This window comes from Pelodiscus sinensis, chromosome 23 (assembly GCF_052426305.1).
Source record: "Pelodiscus sinensis isolate ZL-2025 chromosome 23, ASM5242630v1, whole genome shotgun sequence".
NCBI classification, from domain to species: Eukaryota; Metazoa; Chordata; order Testudines; family Trionychidae; genus Pelodiscus; species Pelodiscus sinensis.
This window is the reverse complement of record NC_143074.1, coordinates 23,698,872-23,710,873: the sequence shown is the minus strand read 5'-3', so window position 1 is coordinate 23,710,873 and position 12,002 is coordinate 23,698,872. Positions and strand designations below refer to the sequence as shown.

Below are 12,002 nucleotides of genomic sequence, written 5' to 3'. Positions count from 1 at the left end.
GCATTCGTAGTGCAATGCTTACAATGTACACTGATCTTGAAAAAAGCCGGTTTAACTTAATACATTTATATGGGCTAAATTTGATTAAAATTCTAAAATGGACGTTTGCCACAATTGTGAAAAAACACAAACTAGATTTTTTCCTATTTTCTTCTAGGAAGACCGATTTGGCATTATCACTGGTTTGTACAATAACTGATGGAATTTCTACTCAAGTAGAGAGGAATACTAAAACTGTAGCTAAGAAATATTCCAAATCTTCACATTGAAAAGAGGCACTCTCACAAAATACATCACAAGTTATACAGAAAATAGGGTAAAGTCAAATTAGTGGGATCAATTCTCCACAGTAAATTATTAAGCAGTTTTGATTGCTAAACAGTTTTAGTAGCATCACAATAGCACACAATTAATAAAATGCACAATGCCCTGCAACTGGACAATATTAACAATTTTCAAATAAAATAAATCCAAAACCCTTCAAGGATATATTCAGTTCAACACTCCTTCCCCTACTGTTTATATGTAACAGATTGATATATTTCCCAAGACCCAAATTTCAGAAACATTGCTACACAACAGTCAAACCACTTGCTATGCTAGGTTTCTACCTCAAATGAAAAAGGCACAATCAAAATATTTTCCTTACAAGATATATAATGCTTTTCATTAACTTGCATTTTAATTTACCATGATACACCAATGTTCTAAGTCAATTTTAGCTAAAAGACAGTCTGAAATCATAAAGGTTTTCAACCCTCTTCAAAAAAGTTTGAGCTGGGGTTTATTGTATAGACAAACCACCTGGCTGAAAACAAAGCCTGCAGCAATGACCCTCAAAGAACAGGAGAGGATTTTAATAGACTGCCACTTGGCAGAGTTGATATTTTCATCACACTAAAACCATTTCTTATCACTCAAGAGTCTTGCTTCCAAAAATGAGCTAGAATTTTTTAAGTGCTGGATATAATGATTTTCATATAGGGTGGAAAAATCCCTATTCACATTATAAATCAGTTTGAAAAATGCCATCGTTCATCCTACATGCTCCAATTCATCTGACAGTGTTTTTTACCAGGAAAGCTTATGTCTAATTAAATCGGTTAGTCTTTAAGATTCCAATTGGTTAGCTTTTTCCTGCTATATATGTAAGTGACCACCTTTTGTCTAGACATTTGGATCTGTAGTTCTACCTCCAGATACATACTTTTAGGAAAACAATCCCAAGGCAGTATTTTGGTATGAACTTGCTTCTCTTATTTTTAAAAGCAGAGTAGAATTCACATACCAAATATTTGTAAATTTGAGGGAAGATTTATTACTGTGCCTATTCAGTCCTAAGAAAAACAGCATTCATCCAACTTTTAATATTTCAGATACTTGAAACCAAGGTAGATTCTCTCAGGATTTCCAATACTAGGCCTCAGTAATAATTGGTGAATAGAATTTCAGGAGAGCGCATATAAATGCAGGCAAAATCAGAAGTCTCTGTACAGATGTGTTAGTAGAAATGTAAAAACCTGAACCCCAGCATGGCTAACACTGAACGAGAAGTCTATTCTACTCTCCTTAATTTTCTGATTTCCATTCTAATTTTTCTGAGTTAATGAATTGTGAACAGAATTATTGCTCAGAAATGTGAGTGTACACAAGCAGGTGTCAATGCACTTCAGTTCCAATTGGCAGCATCCTTTGCTCCTCTGCCTTGCCAACACATCCCAGTCCAAAACAGCAGCAGCCCATGTTATCAGTATCCTAAGCCCCTCTTCATCAGAAACCATCAATCAAGCCAGCCTCCAGGCTGTTTGATGATCAGGATTTAAGCTAGTTTTCCCACAGATGAAAGGCTGGGGCACTCATCTGCCATACCACCAAGCTCCCATCAAGAATCAGAATCACGAACAACTTTCATTAGAACCACGGACTGAATCTCATTTGCTCTCAGAGAGCCAAATTCAGATGAAATACCCTAAAATGTAAACTTCAGTTTTAAAATGTAGCCCATCTTTTTAGGTACAAATCTTTTTAGGTACAAATTGTTCCTAGAAATGATTAATAAAAAGCTCTTAGAAATGATTAATAAAAAACTCTTAAGCTTCTGCCCATCCAGTAGGAGTAGAATACTAGAGAAGACAATACCAATAAATGATTTAGTTGCTAATTTTTTGAACTTCATATACAGTGGTTGTATGAACCTACTACAGTAGACTTCCAATAATCCGGCACCTTTGGGACCCAGGTGGTGCTGGATTATCAGATATGCCGGACTATTAGGAGATACTATAAGGGGGCATACTCCCAACCCAATCCCACTCCCCCCACTCTAACCTAATTCTCGGGTCCTGGAGCCACTGCTACAGCCGCGCTTATCTTCTCCCTCCAGGCGCTGGGGCACGTGCGCTGAGCGGCCAGCTTTGAGCATGAGCTGGCCGGGACACCGTGTGCAACCCAATCCCCCTCCCCACTGTAACCCAATCTCCCTCCACCCACAACCTTACGCTTGGGTCCCGGAGCCAGAGCCACTGCACCGCATCTGGGATGCCATGCGTACCCCCCCCCCAATCCCTCTCCTCTTCTCCAGAGCCAGGCATCTCTCTCCCGCTAACTGTCAGCAGAGGCATGTAGTCTAGACATACCCTCAGAGTCTTTATTTTTCAGGGTCGCCCCGGGCTGGCCTTGCCTCTCCTGGGGTGTTAACAGCTTCCATCACCAGGGAGTTCGGAGCTGGGTAGGAGTAGAGGTGCTTGTGTCCCTTTGCCAGGACCAAGTACTTTCTGCCTTTTAGATGGGGAATGGAGGAGAGTGTCTGCACCACGAGCCTTGACAATCTTGGCTATCCCATCACGGAGGGGTAAGGCCACCCTGGTTGGGGCTCACTGACCCAGCCCCCAAAGAGGATATCCTCCTGCTCCTCGAGCTGCTCCCCTTAGAGGTTCAAGTGGGTGGCCACCTGTTTGAGGAAGTCCTGGTGAGCCTGTATATCATCAGGGGGCACCACCGGTGGGCATCCCATGATGGTCTCATCTGGGGACCACAGATGTTGCTGGACCAGAGAGGTTCAACCTGTAGTAATTTACAGTGTAATCTATACACAATTCCTGGGGGAAGGGGGATGGAGGGGAACCTTCCCGTTTTGAATGTTTAGCATCCTGAGATGGCACATTCAGCTTCTTGCCCTAACTGAATTTATGAAATAATTCATCACAGGCACCGGAGCTAAAGAAATGTTCGTTGATTGTTTTAAGTCCAGTATGAGAGAGGAGTCAAGACAGGTCTAGACTACAAAGTTTTGTTGCCATAACAATCAAAGCTCCCAGCACAGATGCAGCTATGTGGACAGAAGAGTGCTTCTGTGGGCACAGCTAAAAAGGCGGTCATGTTACTATGCCGATGGAAAAACCTTCTCTCGTCATAAACTGAGTCTTATGCTGTGGGCTTTGCTGAGATCGCTTGACCAACAAAGCATCTGTAATGTAGACAAATGCTTCAGACTGAGAAACACTGGACAAAGTCCTAGACTTAAGCAGACAGTGATAAGGCTGCTTTTGGAAAACTGTTTGAAAAATGCTTTGCACACAAAAAAAACCACTCCCTGAAGTCTGTCTGGTTACATCCATGGGTTTTGGATCACGCACAAAAAATGTTAACTACAGGAATCATCATTAAAGAATAATTTAGTGTGTTGGCAATGCCAGCGATTTTCTCTCAAATCTTTCAGTAATAGTTGTTTTCTTGAAGGCCCAACTGCTGAAGTTGTGGGAATACCTGAACATCTCAGTATTCATTTTAAAAATATTTCTATCCCTAATGGTTGCACAGAAAAGATTATAGCCTAAAGTTGGAAAACAAGGCAGCAAATAAAAGGAATCTCCTGATTTTTAAAATCTCATGATTTTTAGGAAGCAACTCGTGATTTTTTAAAACTCTGGGGCTGGCTATACTCCATTCACCAAGAGCTTCCATACCACAGTCTATGACTCTGCAAAGGTGACTCCCAAAAGTGCTTAAGTATTTTCTCTTCAGGCATTCAGGCATCGAAGTCTTCTCTCTCAGATTTCAGAAAGCAGACTAATTTAATGCAGGTGCATCTTCATACCCTCCAGGGGCTGCAGGCCTATAGAGAAATTATCAGCTATTACTACCACTGCAAAAAAGCGATGGAGACTTCTCTTTATCCCAAAGACTACGGGAGCCACACTGGAAGCAAGGAGTTCGTCTTTTGAAGTTCCAGCAGAAACAGATGCTTCTCATCGGGATTGTCTGAATCTTTTGATCTAGAATTCTAATTCTGTCCCCAACGGTGATATGACCTTAATTCTCTTCGCTGGCTTTCTTCCATATACCCCCATGAGCATAACAATCTGGGATTGCTAATGGCTTTGGAGGTTCACACAGATGGTGCACAAATTCCCGATCAAAAGCAATTTGCACAAGTGGGGAAAATCCAGACATTACTCACATAATGAAAGCACAGTATACAATGCTGGTCAATATTTACCAAAGGCAATAAACCCAAGGGTGAATAATGAGTTAATATTACATAATGGCTCAAAGTGTACACTTCCAGGCACAGTGTTTCCTATGTCTATAACTGTAGATTCAAGGAAAAGGAAAAACCAACGTCTCTCTTTGGAAAATTGTGGAGGACATTTTGATTTCACTGTTAAGAAACCACATGGAATCAGACACGGAGCAGTAACAAGCCAGGGGCTGTTCTTACAGAGGCTGTTAAGGAGCAGACAACAAAACATAGCTTCTGAAAACACGAAGGGTCTGAAGCCCACAGGGAAGGAAACTTGAATATCAAACACTACAGATGCAGCCCTCGTCCACCTCTCGGCGCTCAAGAAACAATCCACTGAAAGAGGCAAGAGACCTCCAACGCAGCTGTCAACACAGATCCGTAGTAACACAGGGCCTCACTGCCTTCTGGGGTCACGAAAAGACTGACGGGAATCAAATGCTGCTACAGAAACAAAGAGGTCGACATCAAGAGAGAAGATAGGGCACAGATTTACTATGAATACTTACACAGGCCTCTCGCACTACCAGCTTTGCAGGGCACTGCATTGACTCCCTTTGCAGCTCTGGTATAACAAGGTGCCTCGCGCCTAGATACACACCACTTTCAGAAAACTGCAGTGCAACTCCTTTGGCATTTCCATTCACAGCTCTCCTAGTAGGAGTCTTGCATAGCAGTACTTCTGGGAATGGCTTGTAAAACAGTTAAAAAGCAGAGTTGCAGCGGAGTTAGCACCTGGGTTATTACATCAGGGAGGTCTTCTATTAACACACAGACCTTGCAGGCAGTCAGATAGCTCCCACCCACAAGAACTGGTTTGTCAGGGGTGAAGCTTGGTTGAAAGGTCTCTTGAAAGGTCAGATCCTGAAATCACCTGAGAGGGACTGGAAAGGTCAGGAATTGAGCCATTTGGCATCTTTGGCCTTTTTTTTTCCAAGCTCGAGATGCAGGAAGCTGCCGTGGGAGTCTGATAAAGCCAAGGGCACCTGATGGCTCCCCAGGACTCTAGGGAAAAGTGAGGAGCACTGCCTCCCAAATGTTTCTTACTACCTACATGGTCTATATTCTCTCATGCTATTCAATCACCTATTAATGCAGAGCCGTAGCGGGGCTGATGCCGGGACCCGGCACAAGCTGGGATTGAGTGCTTTCACTGCTAACCTTTATCGATTAATTGCATGGTCAACAAAATGTGTGTTAACTACACGACAGACGAATTACACACTTCTGAACATCCCTACTAGGACCTGCAGTGACTGGCCTGGAGGCGGGGGCAACGCAGGGGGGCGCAGCGCAGGGGGGCGCATGGCTGCTCTGAGCAGCCTTGGGCTGAATCCAAAAGCTTGATGGGCCAGATCCAGCCCATGGGCCGTAACTCGCCCACCTCCCCGGATCTATGCTCTCCAGATGAGGGAGTGTTTGCACCCTGGCAGAGTCCCTAGGCACCAGTGGGCGTTCCAGCAGCGATTTGAAGGGTCCAGGGATGCCGCCTCTACTGTACAAGTGGCAGCAGGCAGGAGCTCCAGGCCCTTTTGTATTTCTGGGCCTCGGGGCAATTGACCCCTTTGCCCTCCTCCCCCCTGGCAGGCCTGCGAAGCACCTCGTGTTTGGAGCAGGGCCTGGTCTCCGTTCAGGCTCCAGAGGCTCAACACTCCTGGTATCACAGCTGTCTGATGAGCATTAAGGCGGCAAAGCTCAGCTAAGCTTGTGGAGATCTGAATTCCTTCGCCCCCGCCCCCCACCACAGGATTCCGCCCAAGACAACCGCTGGGTTCTCCTCAGAACAGTTCGAACAGTCAGAACGCGATGTAGAACTGTCAGAGTTCATCAGGAATAACGGCCATCAAACACCGAGACCAAAACACAGTCCACCGCGATTATAAAGCTACTCACTCGTGCCCTCGCACTTAGCAAGCATATGATGGAATTGCAGAAGTCTTGCTGGGTCAGCGGAGCAACTACTCACGTGGAAGTAAAAGCAGACGCACCAGCTCTGTGTGCGCGATGCACCGAACCATCTCCAAATGTTATATTTGAAAAGTGTCAGCGTGAAAGGAGTTGATGCTACAAAAGCAGTTGACTGAAAACTCAAGAGAAATCTCCCGTTTCACCCTGCCCTGAAGCAGGACAAAGCCAAAAGTCTACAGTATCCAACGCAGGAGGATGCAGTGACTAGAAATTACAGCTCACGGCTTTCTGGCAGAGAGGAACATACCTGAAAAGCTGCCGTGTTCTTGATCATGAGGAAAGCATTTACGTCAGTCTTTGGTCTTAAAATGATTGCTGGCAGCAGGCTGAACGGCAGCCACTAGCACATGCTCTCGGTTTAGTGTTTTTTGCTCACACGAAGTGGAACTGCCACTTCTGCAGAGGCACCTCCACCACATGAGAGGACACGTCACATGTTGCTTTCCACACAAGGCAGGCTGTGGCCAGCCAGCACAGCCCTTGGGTTCCTATACGGTTCTCCCAGGTAGCAATATTGTCGGACATTGGACAGGTACATCAGTGCTAGGGCTTGATGTGAGCAGCAGCACTGCTCCGGTTTCAGAGATATTGGTAAGTACTGCCAGGGCCAAAGGGGTGAACTCGCTGCCTCAGGGGGCTGAAATCCTCCAATAGGAGGCCTGTTCATTACAGCAAGCTGCATGCAAACCTGAGCCACTTCTTCAACCAGTTACCTCTGTTCCCCTTTGCAAAACGAGTCTGATGATCCCATGCCAGCAGAGCTCTCTGCAGTGTGGACGGTGCTTGAAAGACTCGTGAAGAAAAGGCTAGAGAATAAGACCGAGAATCTCTTGCTGCCTCTATATAAATCCATAGGGCAGCCACATCTGGAATACTGCGGTCGCCTCATCTCCAAAAAGATAGCTTGGCATTGGAATAGGTTCAGAAAAGGGCAACTCCATGATGAAGGGTTTGCAACAGCTGCCCCACGAGGAGAGATTACTAAGACTGGGACTTTGCAGCTTGGAAAGGAGATGACTAGGGCTAGGATAGAGATCTGTAAAATCACGACGGCTGGGGAAAGTGAACAACAAAAGATTTTTACTCTTTCCCACAACACAAGCAGGGCTGTAAACATTTGCTTTCAAAGGGTAATTGAGGAACTGCTAAAAATCCTAACGGTTACGTGCACTGCAGAGCCGGAAGTGAAGCCTCCCCAGGAGCCAGGCCACCAGCCTCTGCCAGACCTGCTCCCGGGGAGGTTTCGCTGTTGCAGTGAAGCCATTTCCCCAGGAGCAGAGTGGGCAAAGGCTGCCGGCTTTGCTGTGGGTTTTACAGCCAGCTCCCCAGCATGTAACCTGCAGCGGTGAGGCCGGGCCTGCCACGGACAGGAGCTGCTTCAGCCCTGCAGGGCCCACTGCAGGCAGGGGGTGTTCCGGTTGGAGTAGCCCCTGTCCATGGCAGGCCTAACACCCCACCACAGGTTACAAGCTGGGGAGGAGACTTGGCTGCAGGCTCTGCAGTGGGTTCCCTAGGAACAGGGCTAGCAGCCCTTGCCTGCAATGTACCCTGTCTGAGACGGGTGGGGAGCTGCCTGTTAACCTTTCACATCCCTAAACACAAGAACTAGGGGTTACCAAATGAAATTCATAGGTAGCAGGTTTAAAAACAAACCAAACCAAAGGAAGTATTTCCTCACATAGCACACAGCCACCCTGTGGAACTCCTCGCCAGAGGATGTTGTGAAGACCAAGACTATAATAAAGTTCAAAAAAGAGCTAGATAAATTCATGGAGGGTATTAGCCAGGATGGTGTCCCTAGCCTCAGAAGCTGGGAGTGGGTGACAGGGAAGGATTACTCGATTCTCTGTTCTGTTCACTCCCTCTGGGGCACCTGGCATTGACCACTGTCGGCAGACAGGACACTGGGCTGGCTGGACCTTTGGTCTGATCCAGTCTGGCCGTTCTTATGTTCTGATGTGTGTGAAAGGTTAAAACAAGTAACTACACCCTTACGGGCAGCTCACCCCAACAACAACGCTGTGCCTGCACTCTACCAAAAGGGGCCATGAAACTTGGTTAACGATGCTTAAGAGATTCTGTCAGCTTGGCCTGATTACAGCAGAGCGCCTGCTCTCGTCCCCAAATACCCACTCATTCCCACCTGCTCCTGCATTATTTCTCACATTTTTATCTCACCCCCACATGGAAAAACCTTCAAGAGAGACAAGCTCTCAATTATTCTAAAAAAACCAAACCAAAACCTAGTCCACACACCCACAATACAGACTATTTTTATTGCTAAAATAATACAACAAATCTTGCTTAAACCATGTAAAAATACTTGAACTTCCATAAGAGACATAAAATCTCTTTCTCTCTCTTGCTTAAATTCAAGTATTAGAACCTATTTTTTTGAAAAAAGACAAAAATCTGCCGTAGGATGCTGAAATTCTACGTATGACAAACTGGAGCGAGTTTTAGTTTTTTTCCCACAAATCAGTCATGTGTTGTTAGTGAGGGGTTTGCCCACCCGTTCCTGCCTGTAACGAAGTATAAGTTAGCACTATTATGGCAGAGGGTCCTGCAGGACCTGTTGGGTCCCACTTCCACTGCAGCAATCCCAGTCACAGCTACATGTTCTTTGCTCCTCACTATACTCCCTTTCGATCCATCCACATTTCTACCCAAAGCTGCACGTGCAAACACACTTCTCCTTCACTGAGCATGCCACTTCCCCCTTGTAATCCTCTTCCCTTCTGCTTAAAAGGTCCATGTCCTTCTTTAGAGCTGCACACCATTTTGCTCCTGCTGACCTCTCTTCTCCCATATCTGCCTCTTACAGAGCTCTTGAATTCATCTCATCCCTGGACCTCTTTCCATGCAGCTACGTAGCCGTTTTTCTCAGGCTTCTCCCATTCCTCACTCTGCACAGACTATAGAAAAGTCAATATGCAAATCAAATAGATTTCCCGCCCCCCCAAACCCATCACCCTTTTTCTACTAATACTGTAAAAACACTCCTGTCCCATTTTCATGTACATAAGAACATAAGAACGGCCGTACTGGCTCAGACCAACGGTCCTTCTAGCCCAGTATCCTGTCTACCGACAGTGGCCAGCACGAGGTGCCCCAGAGAGGGTGGACCGAAGACAATGACCAAGCGATTTGTCTCCTGCCATCTTTCTCCAGCCTCTGACAAACAGAGACCAAGGACATCATTTTATCCCCTGGCTAATAGCCTTTTATGGACCTAACCTCCATGAAATTATCTAGCTTCTCTTTAAACTCTATTATAGTCCTAGCCTTCACAGCCTCCTCTGGCAAGAAGTTCCACAGGTTGACTACACGCTGTGTGAAGAAGAACTTTCTTTTATTAGTTTTAAACCTGCTACCCATTAATTTCATTTGGTGACCTCTAGTTCTTCTATTTAGGGAACTAATAAATAACTTTTCTTTATCGGCCCTCTCCACACCACTCATGATTTTATACACCTCTATCATATCCCCCCTCAGTCTCCTTTTTTCTGAACTGAAAAGTCCCAGTCGCTTTAACCTCTCCTCATATGGGACCCGTTCCAAACCCCTAATCATTTTAGTTGCCCTTTTCTGAACCCTTTCCAAGGCCAAAATATCTTTTTTGAGGTGAGGAGCCCACATCTGTACACAGTATTCCAGATGTGGGCGTACCATAGTTTTATACAGACGCAGTAAGATATTCTGTGTCTTATTTTCTATCCCTTTCCTAATAATTCCTAGCATCCTATTTGCCTTTTTGACCGCCGCTGCACACTGCGTGGAAGTTTTCAGAGAACTGTCCACGATAACTCCAAGATCCCTTTCCTGATTTGTCATAGCCAAATTAGCCCCAATCATACTGTACGTATAGTTGGGGTTATTTTTCCCAATGTGCATTACTTTACACTTATCCACATTAAATTTCATTTGCCATTTTGCTGCCCAATCACTGAGTTTGGTGATATCATCTTGGAGTCCCTCACAGTCTGCTTCTGTCTTGACTATCCTAAACAGTTTTGTAGCAATTGCAAACTTTACTACATCACTGCTTACCCCTTTCTCCAGATCATTTATGAATAAGTTGAAAAGGATTGGTCCCAGGACTGACCCTTGGGGGACACCACTAGTTACCCCTCTCCAATCTGAAAATTTACCATTTATTCCTACCCTTTGTTTCCTGTCTTTTAACCAGTTCTCAATCCAAGAAAGGACCTTTCCTCTTATCCCATGGCCATGTAATTTACACAAGAGCCTTTGGTGAGGGACCTTGTCAAAGGCTTTCTGAAAATCCAAGTATACTATATCTACTGGATCCCCCTTATCCGCATGCTTGTTAACCCCTTCAAAGAACTGTAATAGATTAGTAAGACAGGATTTCCCTTTACAGAAACCATGTTGACTTTTGTCCAACAAATTATGTTCTTTTACATGCTTCACGATTTTATTCTTTACTATTGTTTCGACTAATTTGCCCAGTACTGAAGTTAGACTTACCGGTCTGTAATTTCCAGGATCGCCTCTAGAGCACTTTTTAAATATTGGTGTCACGTTGGCTACCTTCCAGTCATTAGGTATGGAAGCCGATTTAAAGGATAGGTTACAAACTACCGATAATAGCTCAGCAATTTCCCATTTGAGTTCTTTTAGAACCCTTGGATGAATGCCATCCGGTCCCGGAGATTTGTTAACATTAAGTTTTTCTATTTGTTCCAAAACCTCCTCTAATAACACTTCAATCAGGGACAGTTCCTCAGATTCACCACCCACAAAAGACGGTGAAGATTCGGGAATCTCCCCAACGTCCTCAGCCGTGAAGACTGAAGCAAAGAAATAATTTAGTTTCTCTGCAATGGCTTTATCGTCCTTGATTGCTCCTTTTATAGCTTGATCATCTAGGGGACCCACAGGTTTTTTAGCAGGCTTCCTGCTTCTAATGTACTTAAAAAACATTTTGTTATTTCTTTTTGAGTTTTTGGCTAGCTGTTCCTCAAAATCTTTTTTTGCTTTTCTTACAGTTTTACACTAGATTTGACAGTGTTTATGTTCCTTTCTATTTATCTCACTAGGATTGGACTTCCACTTCTTAAAAGATACCTTTTTGTCCCTCACTGCTTCTTTTACATGGTGGTTAAGCCACGGTGACCCTGTTTTAGGTCTCTTGCTATGTTTTTTAATTTGGGGTATACATTTAAGTTGGGCCTCTATTATGGTGTCTTTAAAAAGATTCCATGCAGCTTTCAGGGATTTGGCTCTAGTTACTGTGCCTTTTAATTTCTGTTTAACTATCCTCCTCATTTTTGTATAATTCCCCTTTTTGAAATTAAATGCCAGGGTGCTGGACTGCTGAGGTGTTCTTCCCACCACAGGAATGTTGAATGTTAATATATTATGGTCACTATTCCCAAGCGGTCCTGTAACGGTTATTTCCTGGACCTGATCCTGCACTCCACTCAGGACTAAATCGAGATGTAACTGACATCTAAGTCACAAAGCCCAGCAATATGGCCTTTATACA

The 12,002-nt window shown here is 44.6% G+C and overlaps 1 protein-coding gene across 5 annotated transcripts in view; it reads right to left on the bottom strand.

Moving 5' to 3' along the window:
- Window positions 1-12,002, bottom strand: part of RABGAP1 (RAB GTPase activating protein 1) — a 121,613-nt gene that overhangs the window by 58,777 nt on the left and 50,834 nt on the right. The window lies entirely within an intron of this gene.